Source organism: Macaca thibetana, chromosome 8 (genome assembly GCF_024542745.1).
Source record: "Macaca thibetana thibetana isolate TM-01 chromosome 8, ASM2454274v1, whole genome shotgun sequence".
In the NCBI taxonomy this organism is placed as follows: Eukaryota; Metazoa; Chordata; class Mammalia; order Primates; family Cercopithecidae; genus Macaca; species Macaca thibetana.
This window is the reverse complement of record NC_065585.1, coordinates 117,082,294-117,095,176: the sequence shown is the minus strand read 5'-3', so window position 1 is coordinate 117,095,176 and position 12,883 is coordinate 117,082,294.

The following is a 12,883-nucleotide window of genomic DNA, read 5'->3' as shown; positions in this document are numbered from 1 at the left end:
CATTGACTAAAGCAAGTCACTAGGCCAGCCGGGGCCCCATAGGAGGACCATGGGGTCCATGGATTTAGAGGAAGAGTGGCAAAGTCATACTGCACCAAGGCTTGCAGGATCGGAAGGATTGTTGTGGGTGTTTTTTGAGCCAGCCTACCTCACTGAGAGAGGCCTGAAGTAGCCCAGAAAGGTCCTTTACACAAGGTCCTGTTCCTTTACACAATCCCCCGACCCTCAGCTTCCCAGGTCTGCACCTCCTCCAGCTCCTCGGCCTGAAGACCAGGTGGAACTGACTGACTCGAGCCAGGGCTCATGATTCCTACTGGTTTGTGGAGAGATTGAGGGTCCATGGGAGGACAAGAGGGAGAAGGAAGATGAGATGAGAGAGGTGAGGCTGCCTGATGCCCTGGAGGAGGCTGGGTGTGGACCAAGAGGTGAGTCCAGAGGAAAAGTCAGCAACTATTTGGTGCCATCCTGTGGTTTTTGTGTCAGGCTATAATGCTTTTATTTCCGATTAAATAGCATTTACCTTCTCAATTTCTATCCAATAGGGGCATAGGTTAGACAATTGTCTGTTTTTTTCTTTTTTCTTTTTTTTGGTAGAGATGGGGTCTTGCTATTTTGTCCCGGCTGGTCTTGAACTCCTGGCCTCAAGCAACCTTCCCTCCTTGGCCTCCCAAAGTGCTGAGACTACGGGCATAAGTCACTGCATCCAGTCTAGTGCCCTGATAGAGATTAAGAATTTCCTTATAGCTGGAAAATTTTAGAGACCTTGTCTCTAAAAAAAATTTTTTTTAATTAAAAAAAAAAAAGAATTTTCTTCTAATAGAAAATCCTGTCAGAGAGCTGTTTAGATGTGTAATGAAAACACATGTAATAGCCAGGCATGGTGGCTCACACCTGTAATTCCAACACTTCGGGAGGCTGAGGTGGGAGGATTGTTTGAGGCCAGGAGATTGAGACCAACTAGGGCAACAAAGCAAGACCCTGTCTCTACAAAACATTTATTTTTTTAATTAGCCGAGTAAGGTGGTGTGCGCCTGTAGTTCAGCTACTGGGGAGGCTGAGATAGGAGGATCACTTGAGCCCACCCGTTCGAGGCTGCTGCAAGCCATGAATATATCAATGCACTCCTGCTAGGTGACAGAGGGAGCCCCTAACTCAAAACAAAACTAAACACAGGGGAAGAAAATTCCCACACACCTAATGATTTTCTCTGTACTCTCAACTACTCTCAATTTCACTTCTGACACCAGATGTGTGAATTTTTTCCCCACATTGACCAATTTTCCAACCCCAGCTGGAAGTCCTGAAATTCAATCCAATTCTGACACTACCTGGATTGGGCACAGCCCCTACCAGTTGAAGTCTGATGGGACTGCCATTAGACTGCCCCCACTTCAGATACCAGTCGCAAGCCTGTGCTGTCACCTGTGCTTCTCATGGGCCGGCTACAAATCAGAGGTTCCCATGACCCCATCCTCAGGTTCTATCATTGCTGGAATGGCTCATAGAACTCAGGGAAACACCTCATTACGTTTACATGTTTATTATAAAGGGCACCACTCAGGGACAGATGAAGGGAAGACAGCACAGGGCAAGTGATGGGGAAGGGCATGGAGACCCCATACTCCCTACCAGCCTGCCGCCCTCCCAGCACCTCTGTGAGCTCAGCATCCCATAGCTCTCTGAACCCCACCTGTTTGGTGAGGCTGCATGATGCAGGCATGACTGATGAAATCATTGGCCATTGGCCATTCAACTCAATCTCCAGCCCCTCAGTCTCCTCCAGCCTCCCCAGGGAGTGGGAATTGGGGGACAGTTCTGAAAGTTCCCATCCTCTCATCACATGGTTGGTTCCTCTGGTAACCAGCACCCCCATCCTCCAAGAGCCGCTTCATCAGCAGAAACTCAGGTTGAAAGGGGCTTGTTATGAATCACTTAGGAAATTCCAAGCATTTTACGAGCTCTATGCCCAGTGCAGGGTTGAAGACCAAGTGTGTATCTCTTATTATAAATCACAATACTGTATCACAAAATGGTTAACTGACACTCTTTAGGACCAATGACAACAAAAACTTTCTCTCTCATCCAAATACCTGAGAATCAGAAAGTTAAACTCTCAGATGCAACCGAGGGTGCTCAGCCCTTCTCTCTCCTGTGCAGCCTGGTCCCTCCATCTTTGGCCCGTCTTGTGGGAGGAGACAAACTCTCTCCAGCATACCTCGCAGACACAATGTAGCTATCTCCAGATTCAACTCTGGAGGGACCTCAGGGAGCTAGAACATCACACAGTGCCAGAAATTTCTCTTCCTGGCCCAGGAAACCAAGGCCATGATACCCTCAGTTTCAGCGACTGGAGAGGTATGTGAACTTTAGGGGGCTCCCCGGGTGAAAACACAGATCTGCATGTATTGAGCTGGACATGGAGGCTCATGCCTACAATCCCAGCACCCCACTCTAGAGGCCCCCACGTGGACATCTACCTTTTTAGGCCTCACAAAATGACTTTAGAACTAAGTTGTTCAGGAAGGGAAGAGGAAGAGCAATGTATTACATCTGAAGTCTCAGTTTCTTTATCATAAAATGAATGTCATCACCGTTCCTGCATAATATGGTTGCCGTGAGAACTATGTGAGATAATGTATCTCTGGCACATGGTGGCCATGCAGTGTCAACTGCCATCACCATTATTGTAAACCAATGCCTGCATTGCCTTTATTTATTTATTTGTTTATTTATTTATTTATTTATTTATTTTATTTTTAGTATAGATGAGATCTTGCTATGTTGCCCAGGCTGGTCTTGAACTCCTGAACTCAGGAGATCCTTCCACTTAGGACCTGCAAAGTGTTGAGTGAGCCACACGCTCAGCCCAACACTTGCCTTTTTTTTTTTTTTTTTTTTTTTTTGAGATGCAGTCTCCCTCTGTTGCCCAGGCAGTAGTGCAATCTTGGCTCACTGCAAGCTCCGCCTCCCGGGTTCACACTGTTCTCCTGCCTCAGCCTCCTGAGCAGCTGGGACTACAGGCGCCCGCCACCATGCCCGGCTAATTTTTTGTATTTTTAGTAGAGACAGGGTTTCACCATGTTAGCCAGGATGGTCTCAATCTCCTGACCTCATGATCCACCCACCTTGGCCTCCCGAAGTGCTGGGATTACAAGCGTGAGCCACCGCACCTGGCCCTTAACACCTGCATTTTTATTGTGTCATTTGGCAGAAATGCATCAGAGACCCAGGGACCAGAGTAATCCAGGAGGAGTGGGTGAGAGTGGTAGATATATCGAGATGGGAGGCTAGGCTGGGTGCAGTGGCTCACGCTTGTGATCCCAGCACTTTGGGAGGCAAAGGTGGGTAGATCATCTGAGGTCAGGAGTTCGAGACCAGCCTGGCCAACATGGTGAAACCCCATCTCTACTAAAAATACAAAAAGTTAGCTGGGTGTGGTGGTGCGCACCTGTAACTGCAGCTACCAGAGAGGCTGAGGTATGAGAATTGCTTGAACACAGGAGGCGGGGGTTGCAGTGAGCCGAGATCGTGCCATTACACTCTGGCCTGGGTGACAGGGTGAGACTCTGTCTTAAATAATTAAAAAAAAAAAAAAAAAGATGGGATGCTGATGCCTCTTTCTTAAGAGAATGAAGACACTCATCATTATATTGGCTAAGTTAAAATATATAAGTATAGAGAAGCAGCTAGAAGGAAGCACTCTAATATGTTAACAGTGGTTATCTCTTTTGGTGGGATTATGTGATTTTAAAAAAATTATGTTTTCCAAAATTTATGAAATGAATATTTATTATTCAAATTTGGGGAAAAAATTTTGTTTTAGAAGGTCCCTGGTTAAATTCAGTATAACTCACTGAAAACTGCTCTGTGCCTTGGCAGTTGGTGGTGCCTTTTTCTCCTGCCTGGATTCAAACCCTGGTTCTGCCTTTTACCAACTGGGGTGATCAGGGACAAGTTAATTAACTTCTCTGTGCCTTTGCTTTTTGTTTTGTAAAATGGGGGCTTACAATGCCGAATTCAGGCTAATTTAGCCATTAAATGAGATACTGCTTATAAAGTACCTGGCACACATAAGTACACAAAAATGTTAGCCAGGCGCGGTGGCTCACGCCTGTAATCCCAGCACTTTGGAAGGCTGAGACGGGGGGATCACGAGGTCAGGAGATGGAGACCATCCTGGCTAACACGGTGAAACCCCGTCTCTACTAAAAATACAAAAAATTAGCCGGATGTGGTGGCGGGCACCTGTAGTCCCAGCTACTCGGGAGGCTGAGGCAGGAGAATGGCGTGAACCTGGGAGGCGGAGCTTGCAGTGAGCCGAGATCACGCCACTGCACTCCAGCCTGGGGGACAGAGCAAGACTCCGTCTCAAAATAAATAAATAAATAAACAAACAAACAAACAAACAAATAAAATATTAGCTACACCAGATGCAGTGGCTCACACCTGTAATCTCAGCACTTTTGGAGGCCGAGGTGGGTGGGTCATTGGAGGTCAGGAGTTCGGGACCAGACTGGCCAACATGGTGAAACCCTGTCTCTACTAAAAGTACAAAAAATTAGCCAGGCGTGGTGGTGCATGCCTGTAGTCTCAGCTACCCTGGAGACTGAGGCAAGAGAATCACTTGAACCTGGGAGATAGAGGTTGTAGTGAGCCGAGATTGCACCACTGCCCTCCAGCCTGGGCGACAGAGTGAGACTCTGTCCCCCTGCCCCAAAAAAAAGAAAAAAGAAAAAAAAAGAAATGTTAGCTACAATAGTATTGTTATTGCATGGGAAGGTCTGGAATATAGTGAGTGTTCCAGACCTTTCTCAGGTGTCTCAGAGGAAGAATTCCTCCTTCTCTGAATGGCCTCAGCTATGTCGCCTCCTGGATTACTATCCTGTTATTCACCCAAAGATTGCAGGCAGCTGGGCCTCTCGTGGGACAACAATCTGAGGCAAGGGTGACAAACCAGGCAGAGGAAGTATTTGTTTTCCTAACTTCTTGAGTGGGATCCAAAGACATCAGTTTCTTAGCTGACTCAGCCTCTTTGCATTAGGAGACCATGACTGGCACCCACAGGGCAAACGATATAGCTCTGTGTCTGAGTTGGTATCCAGTTTGGGATTTGTTCTTTCATTCATTTGGTTGTTAAATTCACACGCAAGTATTAGATGCCTGCTATATGTCAGGCACTGATGTAGGCAATGAGAGACAATCAATTAAAATGCAATGCTTTAAAACTTAACAAGAGACTTGAACAAATATTTGTACACTTATGTTCACAGCGACATTATTCATAATAGCCAAAAGGCAGAAGCCACCCACGTGTCCACGGACAAATAAGTTAATAAACAGAATGCAATCTAGACATACAATGAAATAGTATTTAGCCCAACAAAGAAAGGAAATTCTGGCCAGGTGCGGTGGCTCACACCTGTAATCCCAGCACTTTGGGAGGCCGAAGCAGGGGATCGCTTGAGGCCAGGAGTTTGAAACCGGCCTGGTCAACATAGCCGGCCCATGGCTGTACAAAAGTTAAAAACAGATTAACCAGGCGTGGTAGTGTGCATCTGTGGTCCCAGCAATTCAGGAGGCTTAAGTGGGAGGATTGCTTAAGCCCAGGAGTTCAAGGTTGCAGTGATTGCACTCAAGCCTGGGCAACAGAGCAAGACTGTCTAAAAAAATTAATAAATAGGCCGGGCGCGGTGGCTCAAGCCTGTAATCCCAGCACTTTGGGAGGCCGAGACGGGCGGATCACGAGGTCAGGAGATCGAGACCATCCTGGCTAACACGGTGAAACCCCGTCTCTACTAAAAAATACAAAAAACTAGCCGGGCGAGGTGGCAGGCGCCTGTAGTCCCAGCTACTCGGGAGGCTGAGGCAGGAGAATGGCGTGAACCTGGGAGGCGGAGCTTGCAGTGAGCTGAGATCCGGCCACTGAACTCCAGCCTGGGCGACAGAGCGAGACTCCATCTCAAAAAAAAAAAAAAAAAAAAAAAAAAAAAAAAAAAAAAAATTAATAAAAAAAGAAAGGAAATTCTGACACGTGCTACTTAGAACATGGATGAACATTGAGGACATTATGTTAGGTGAAATCAGCCAGTCACAAAAAGACAAATAACTGTGAAATTCCCCTTATATGAAGTGCCTAGGGGAGTTAAATTTATGAAGACAGAAAGTAGAAAGGTGGTTACTGGTAGCAATGGGAAGTAATGGAGAATGGCTGTTTAATGTTTACAGAGTTTCGGTGGGGAGATGATAAAAGTTCTGGAGATGGGTGGGAGTGATAATTGCATGATGTGGGTGTATGATAGGAGACCAGAATATGCTATCCCAAAATATGCCTCTTTGACATAAGGGTTATTTTGAGCTGATTATTTTGAGAAACTGCAGACACAGGAGAAATTCTGAAAACAGAGTGGAAGTTACTCTTTGTAAGGGGAATTTACATCTATAAAGGAAATCTTTATTGTGGGTGTCTCAGTATCCGGAAGAGACAGGTGATTCTAAATCACTAGGCTCTCATCAATGGACAAGATGTGGGTTTAAATCCGCATCACAAGTCTTATCCTTGTTTACTGTACTTTTCCTGGGCATCTTTTTTTGGGGGGAGCGAGGGTGATGGAGCCTTGCTCTGTCACCCAGGCTGGAGTGTAGTGGCATAATCTAGGCTCACTGCAACCTCTGCCTCCTGGGTTCAAGGGATTCTTCTGCCTCAACCTCCCAGGTAGCTGGGACTACTGGTGCATGCTACCACGCCTGGCTTTTTAATTTTTTTTTAGTAGAGACAGAGTTTCACCATGTTGGCCAGGCTGGTCTCAAACTCCTGAGCTCAAGTGATCGGCCTGCTTCAGCCTCCCAAAGTGCTGGGATTACAGGGATGAGCCAGGGCGCCTGGTCAACATCTTCTTCTAATGGGCCTTCTCCACACCCTTCTTTCTTTGTTTCAGTTGAAGATGGTAATCTCAGCCTGATTTTCTAAGCCATCTCTTTGATATTCACTCATTTCTTTGTGTATCTTCCATATATACAGGAAGTACACGTTATTAAACTTCTGTTTGCTTTTCTCTTAATAATCTTTTTTTCAGGGGTCAGCCTCAACTAAGAAGTATGAAGGGTAGAGAAAAATTTCTTTTCCTCTCCTACAGTGCTTAATTGCCACTGATCTGTACACTTAGCCAAGGTTAAAATGATAAAGTTTATGATATATATATACACACACATATATATCACCATGATTTTTTTAATGTGAAAAAAAATCATAATAGCTTTAGATAGTGAAATCAAGCGTAGATATTAAGCTCATGGAAAAATTTACAGAACAGATTTAGCTTTTGCAATTTGTTTTTTTTTTTTTAAACTTCTTTTGAAGAGACAATTTATGAACAAGATACACGGATAACAAACAAGCACAAGAAAAGATGTTCAGCGTCCTTAGTCATGAAACCACCAGAAGGTGTCATGACACACCTCTCACGATGGCTGAAATGAAGAAAGATTGACCTTACCAGCTGATGACAAAGATGCAGAGCAAATAGAACTCTCATGCACTGCTGGTGAGAATGTAAAAGGGTACAACCACTTTGGAAAATAATTCGGCACTTTCTTGAAAAGTTAAACAGTACTACCCTATGATCCAGCATTGCATTCCTAGATATTTACCCAGGAGAAATGGAAGTGTGTGTTCCTACCAAGAGGAACACAATGTCCATCAACAGGTAACTGAAAAAAAACACACTGTGGTATATGCATACAGCACCATGTCATTCAACAATTAAAAAAAAAAAAAGAACTGGCCAACCACGGTGGCTCACGCCTGTAATCCCAGCACTTTGGGAAACCGAGGCAGGCGGATCACTTGAGGTCAGGAGTTTGAGAGCAGCCTGGCCAACATGGTGAAACCCTATCTCTACTAAAAATACAAAAATTAGCGGGGTGTGGTGGCACGCACCTGTAGTCTCAGCAACTCGGGAGGCTGAGGCACGAGAAGTGCTTGAACCCAGGAGGCAGAGGTTGCGGTGAGCTGAGATGGCACCACTGCACTTCAGCCTGGGTGACAGAGTGAGACTCTGTCTCAAAAAAACAAAAAACAAACAAACAAAAAACAGGTAAACTCTGGTATATGCATACAGCACCATGCCACATTTAATGATTAAAAAAATGAACTGTTACCACTCTATGGATGAATCCCAAAATAATTATGCTGAATGAAAAAAGGCAGGCAAAAAAGAGTGTATGCTGTATAATTACATTTAATGCAGACTATTATATGGTGACAGAGAGCCAGTCATTAGTTGCCTGAGAAGGAGAGGGAGGGGAATGAAGGAGGAAGAGATTACCAAGGGGCACAAGGAAGTTTTGGGGGGGTGATCGATAAATTCATTATCTTGATTGTGATTTTTTTTCCATGGGTGTGTGCCTGTGTCACAATGTATACAACTTTACACTTATGTGCAGTTTACTGTATGTCAATTATACATTAATAAATCTGCTAAAACCAAGATGAAAAAAAATGTAAATGCACACACAAAAAGTGCAATTAGGCTGGGCATGGTGGCTCATGCCTATAATCTTGGCACTTTGGGAGGCTGAGGTGGGAGGATCGCTTGAGGCCAGGAGTTCAGTACCAGCCCCACAAGATATTGAGATGTCGTCTCTACTAAAAATGTTAAAAAATTAGCCAGGTGTAATGACATGTGCCTGTAGTCCCAGCTACTTGGGAGGCTGAGGCAGGAGAATTGCTTGAACCCGGGAGGTCAAGACTTCAGTGAGCCATGATGGTGCCATTGCACTTCAGACGGGGAGACAGAGCAAAACTCTGTCCCAGAAAACTTCAGAAAGCTTTAAAGAAAGCTTTTAGAAAGTCAACCTGGGTGTTAGGAAATGACGTGGAGAAAAAGTAGGGCACATGTAAGAACTGGAGGGTCTAAGTAAGAAGAAGGGAGACGTTAACTGGTGGGGGAGTGGCTGGAGTCCAAAGCCACATGGATATGGTCTGTCCCTATGCCAGACACTTCCCTCCAGCTTTTCAAGACCCTGGAGAGGTAGGAAATTTGATCCCAGCTTTACAGAGAGGAGGGTGACTAGCAGCAGTGAACCAACTTGCTCAAGGGCACGCAGCTGCCGGAGAGCTGGGGTTTCCAGTCCTGTGGGTTCTGAGTCCAAAGCCCATGCTCACAAGCCCCTCTCTAATGTAGATAAAAGCCATCGGGGAAGACTCTTCCTTGTCTTGCTGTCTGAAATTTCTCACCCTTACGGGGGTTTGTTGCATGACCGTGTTTCCTTGGGAGGAGGCAGGGTGCCATGGGAGCGTGAATAGAGGAAGTAATGTCATCTCGGCACTCAGGAAGGGCTTCCTGGAGGAAGGGACATTCCAGCTGAGCCGCAAAGAATGTGCAGGAAGGGGAGGAGCTCAAAAATGAGCAAGGTTGAGGGTGGGTATGAGAAGGGGGAGAAGGCGTTCTAGAATGGAGAGGAGGGGAGGGGGTGAGGTGTGACTGCCTGGAAATAAACCAGGGCAGGGCCCGCTTGAAGATCTGAGCTGAATTCAGCATCGCAAAGTGGTGGCGTGAGATGCAGAGAGAGGCACCAGATGCTGATGTTTGTTCTCTGTGTGGCAGCTTAGAGAATGGAGTGGATGGGAGGGAGGCCAGGTGAGATCCTGCCTGCCAGGCAGCTGCCTATTGTGGTTACCATGGAAACATTAGACTGCAGACCCAGCAGCCTCTAGTTCAGCCCCTCTTATTAAAGATGACGAGACTAAGGACCAGACAGGGGGAGAGATTTGCTCTTTCCTGCTGGTGGCCTGGAAACCTCTGTCAAAAAATACTGCAGTAAAACACACTTAAGATAAAAGCCACTATTTACTTTGCAACCATTTTTATTTATTATTATTTAGACAGAATCTCTCTCTGTCGCCCAGGCTAGAATGCCATCTTGGCTCACTGCAACCTCTGCCTGCCGGGCTCAAGCGATCCTCCCTTCTCAGAATCCCGAGTAGCTAGGACCACAGGCACACACCACCTCCCTGGCTAATTTTTGTAATTTTTGTAGAGACGGAGTTTCACCATGTTGCCCAGGCAGGTCTCGAACTCCTGGGCTCAAGCGATCCTCCCACCTCAGTCTTCCAAAGTGCTGGAATTACAAGTATGAGCCACTATGCCTGGATAACCATTTTTAAACATCTCTAGAACTCTTCTCATCATTCTAAACTAAAACTCTGTACCCATTAAATAATACCCACCTCCCTTCCCCCTAGCTTCTGGCAACCATCACTTTACTTTCTCCTCCTCCTCCCTCCTCCTCCCTTCTTCTCTCTCCTCCTCCCTCCTCCTCCTCCTCCTCCTCTTCTTCTTCTTCTTCTTCTTCGAGAGAGAGAGAGAGAGAGAGAGATATTGAGAGTCTTGCTGTGTTGCCCAGTCTGGAGTATAGTGGTGTAATTATAGTTCACTGCAACCTTGAACACCTGGGCTCAAGCACTCCTCCCACCTGGGCTAACCAAGTAGCTAGGACTGCAGGTGTGTGTCACCACACATGGCTAACTTTTAATTTTTTGTGTGTGTGTGGAGACAGGGTCTCACTATGTTGCCCAGGCTGGTCTCAAACCTCTGGCTTCAGGTGATCCTCCCACTTTGGCCTCCCAAAGTTCTGGGATTACAGATGTGAGCCACCATACCCAGCCTCTACTTTTTGCCTCTATGAATTTGACTCCTCTAAGGACCTCATGTAAGTAGAATCATGATATTCATCCTCTTGTGTCTGGCTGACTTCACTTAGCATAATATCCTCAAAAGTTCACCCATGTTGTGGCATGGGTCAGAATTTCCTCCCTTTTTAAAGGCCAAATGCTATTCCATTGCGTAGGTAAACCACATTTTGCTTATCTGTTCGTCTGTTGATGGACCTAGGGTGGCTTTTGCCTTTTGGCTATTGTGAAGGAGGCTGCTATGGACATGGGTGTATTGGAAACCTCCTTCATAGACATAAATTGTTGGTACTTAGTGAAGAACAAAGACTTTTGTTAAGTTTTAAATATTAGGAAAAGAGCCCAGGGGTTCAAGATTAGCCCTGGTAACATAGTGAGACCCCACCTCTACACAAAATAAAAAATTAAGCCAGGCATGGTGGTGGGCACCTGTAGTCTCAGCTACTCAGGAGGCTAACACAGGAGAGTGGCGTGAACCCAGGAGGCAGAGCTTGCAGCGAACCGAGATCATGCCATTGCACTCCAGCCTGGGCAACAGAGCAAGACTCTGTCTCAAAAAAAAAAAAAAAAAATTAGCCAGTGATAGTGGCACAGGCCTGTAATTCCAGCTATTAGGGAGGCTGAGGTGGGAGGATAGCTTGAGCCCAGGAGCTAAGATTACAGTGAGCTGTGATCATGCCACTGCACTCCAGCTGGGGCGACGGAGCAAGACTTTGTCTCAAAAAAAAAAAAAAAAGAATTTGTCAAATGAGTGAATGACTAACTGGACCCTGCATGGGGTACAAGACAAACTTTCTTAGCTCAGGCAAGGAAGGACCCCATGGAGGGTCCAGTTAGTTATTCATTCATCCATTTGACAAATTCTTTTTTTTTTTTTTTTGAGACAAAATGTTGCTCTGTCGCCCAGGCTGTAGTGCAGTGGCATGATCATGGCTCACTGGGTAAGTGACTCGGGCACTTTCTCATCCCCCAGCTAGTGGAAATGACACCTGCTTAGCCAACCTCACCAGGTGTCATAAGCAGGAGCATCCAGGGGACCAGTAAATGAGTGCTGTCCCAATGGATGTCATGATTGTCCCTTGCTGTGACCTCTCCTCGCAGCACCAGCCCTGCATCTACCAGTAACCTCCCAGCTTTGGGCCCCGCTCAGAGCTCAGAACCTCTCTGTGAGCAGCCCTCCTTTCTGCCTTCCCGTTTCCTTCCTCCTTATATCATTATTTTCTTAGTCTTTTGTGCTGGAAACTCAAGTCATGTCTAGCTTTTCTCTCTCCGTGGCCTCCCCTGTCCTGCCCCAAGTCTGGCTGCTGCTTTCCTTTCATGGCCCTCATTTCCTCGGCCATCACCTCTAGTCAGGAGTCCCTCCCTCCGGTGTGACCATTGTCAAAGCCTTGACCATCTTCTGCCTCTGGACTTTTCTGCCCCACCTCACCAATATGGCCAGAGAGATCTCCCAAAGTGCAGCTCTGACCTCATGCCTCTAATTCAAAAATAACTGATGTGCCGGGCGCGGTGGCTCGCGCCTGTAATCCCAGCAATTTGAGAGGCCAAGGCACATGGATCACCAGAGGTCAGGAGTTCGAGACCAGCCTGGCCAACACAGTGAAACCCCATCTCTACTAAAAATACAAAAAATTAGCTCGGCATTGTGGTGTGTGCCTCTAATCCCAGCTACTCCCGAGGCTGAGACAGGAGAATTGCTTGAACCCGGGAGACAAAGGTTGCAGTGAGTCAAGATTGCACCACCGCACTCTAGCCTGGGTGACAGAACGAGACTCCATCTTTAATAAAAAGAAAAAAAATGACTGATGGATGAACCAACTGCACATAACCTCCTCTCTGGCTTTCCAGGGCCTCCCACCCCTGGTCCCTCTGACTGTCAAGAGGGACCGTCTTGGCCCCTGCGTCTATTCCCTACAGCTGCAGTCAGCCCCTGCCTCTCCTGAGCGTGTGCTGAGCGTCTGCCTCCCTGCCAGTGCACACTACTCTCCTCTGGCTGGAGCATCAATTCTCTCTCCTCCCTGCTCTGCTGAAATCCTTTCTGTGCTTTAAAATGCAGCCCAAATGCCCCACTGTGCTATTTCTATGCTAAATCCACACTCCTCTCACCGTACACACCGCATAGGCTCAGAAGTGTTTGTTTGCATTCCTTCCTTGGCTTCCCCACTAGACTGAATTCCTGAGGGTGGAGACGAT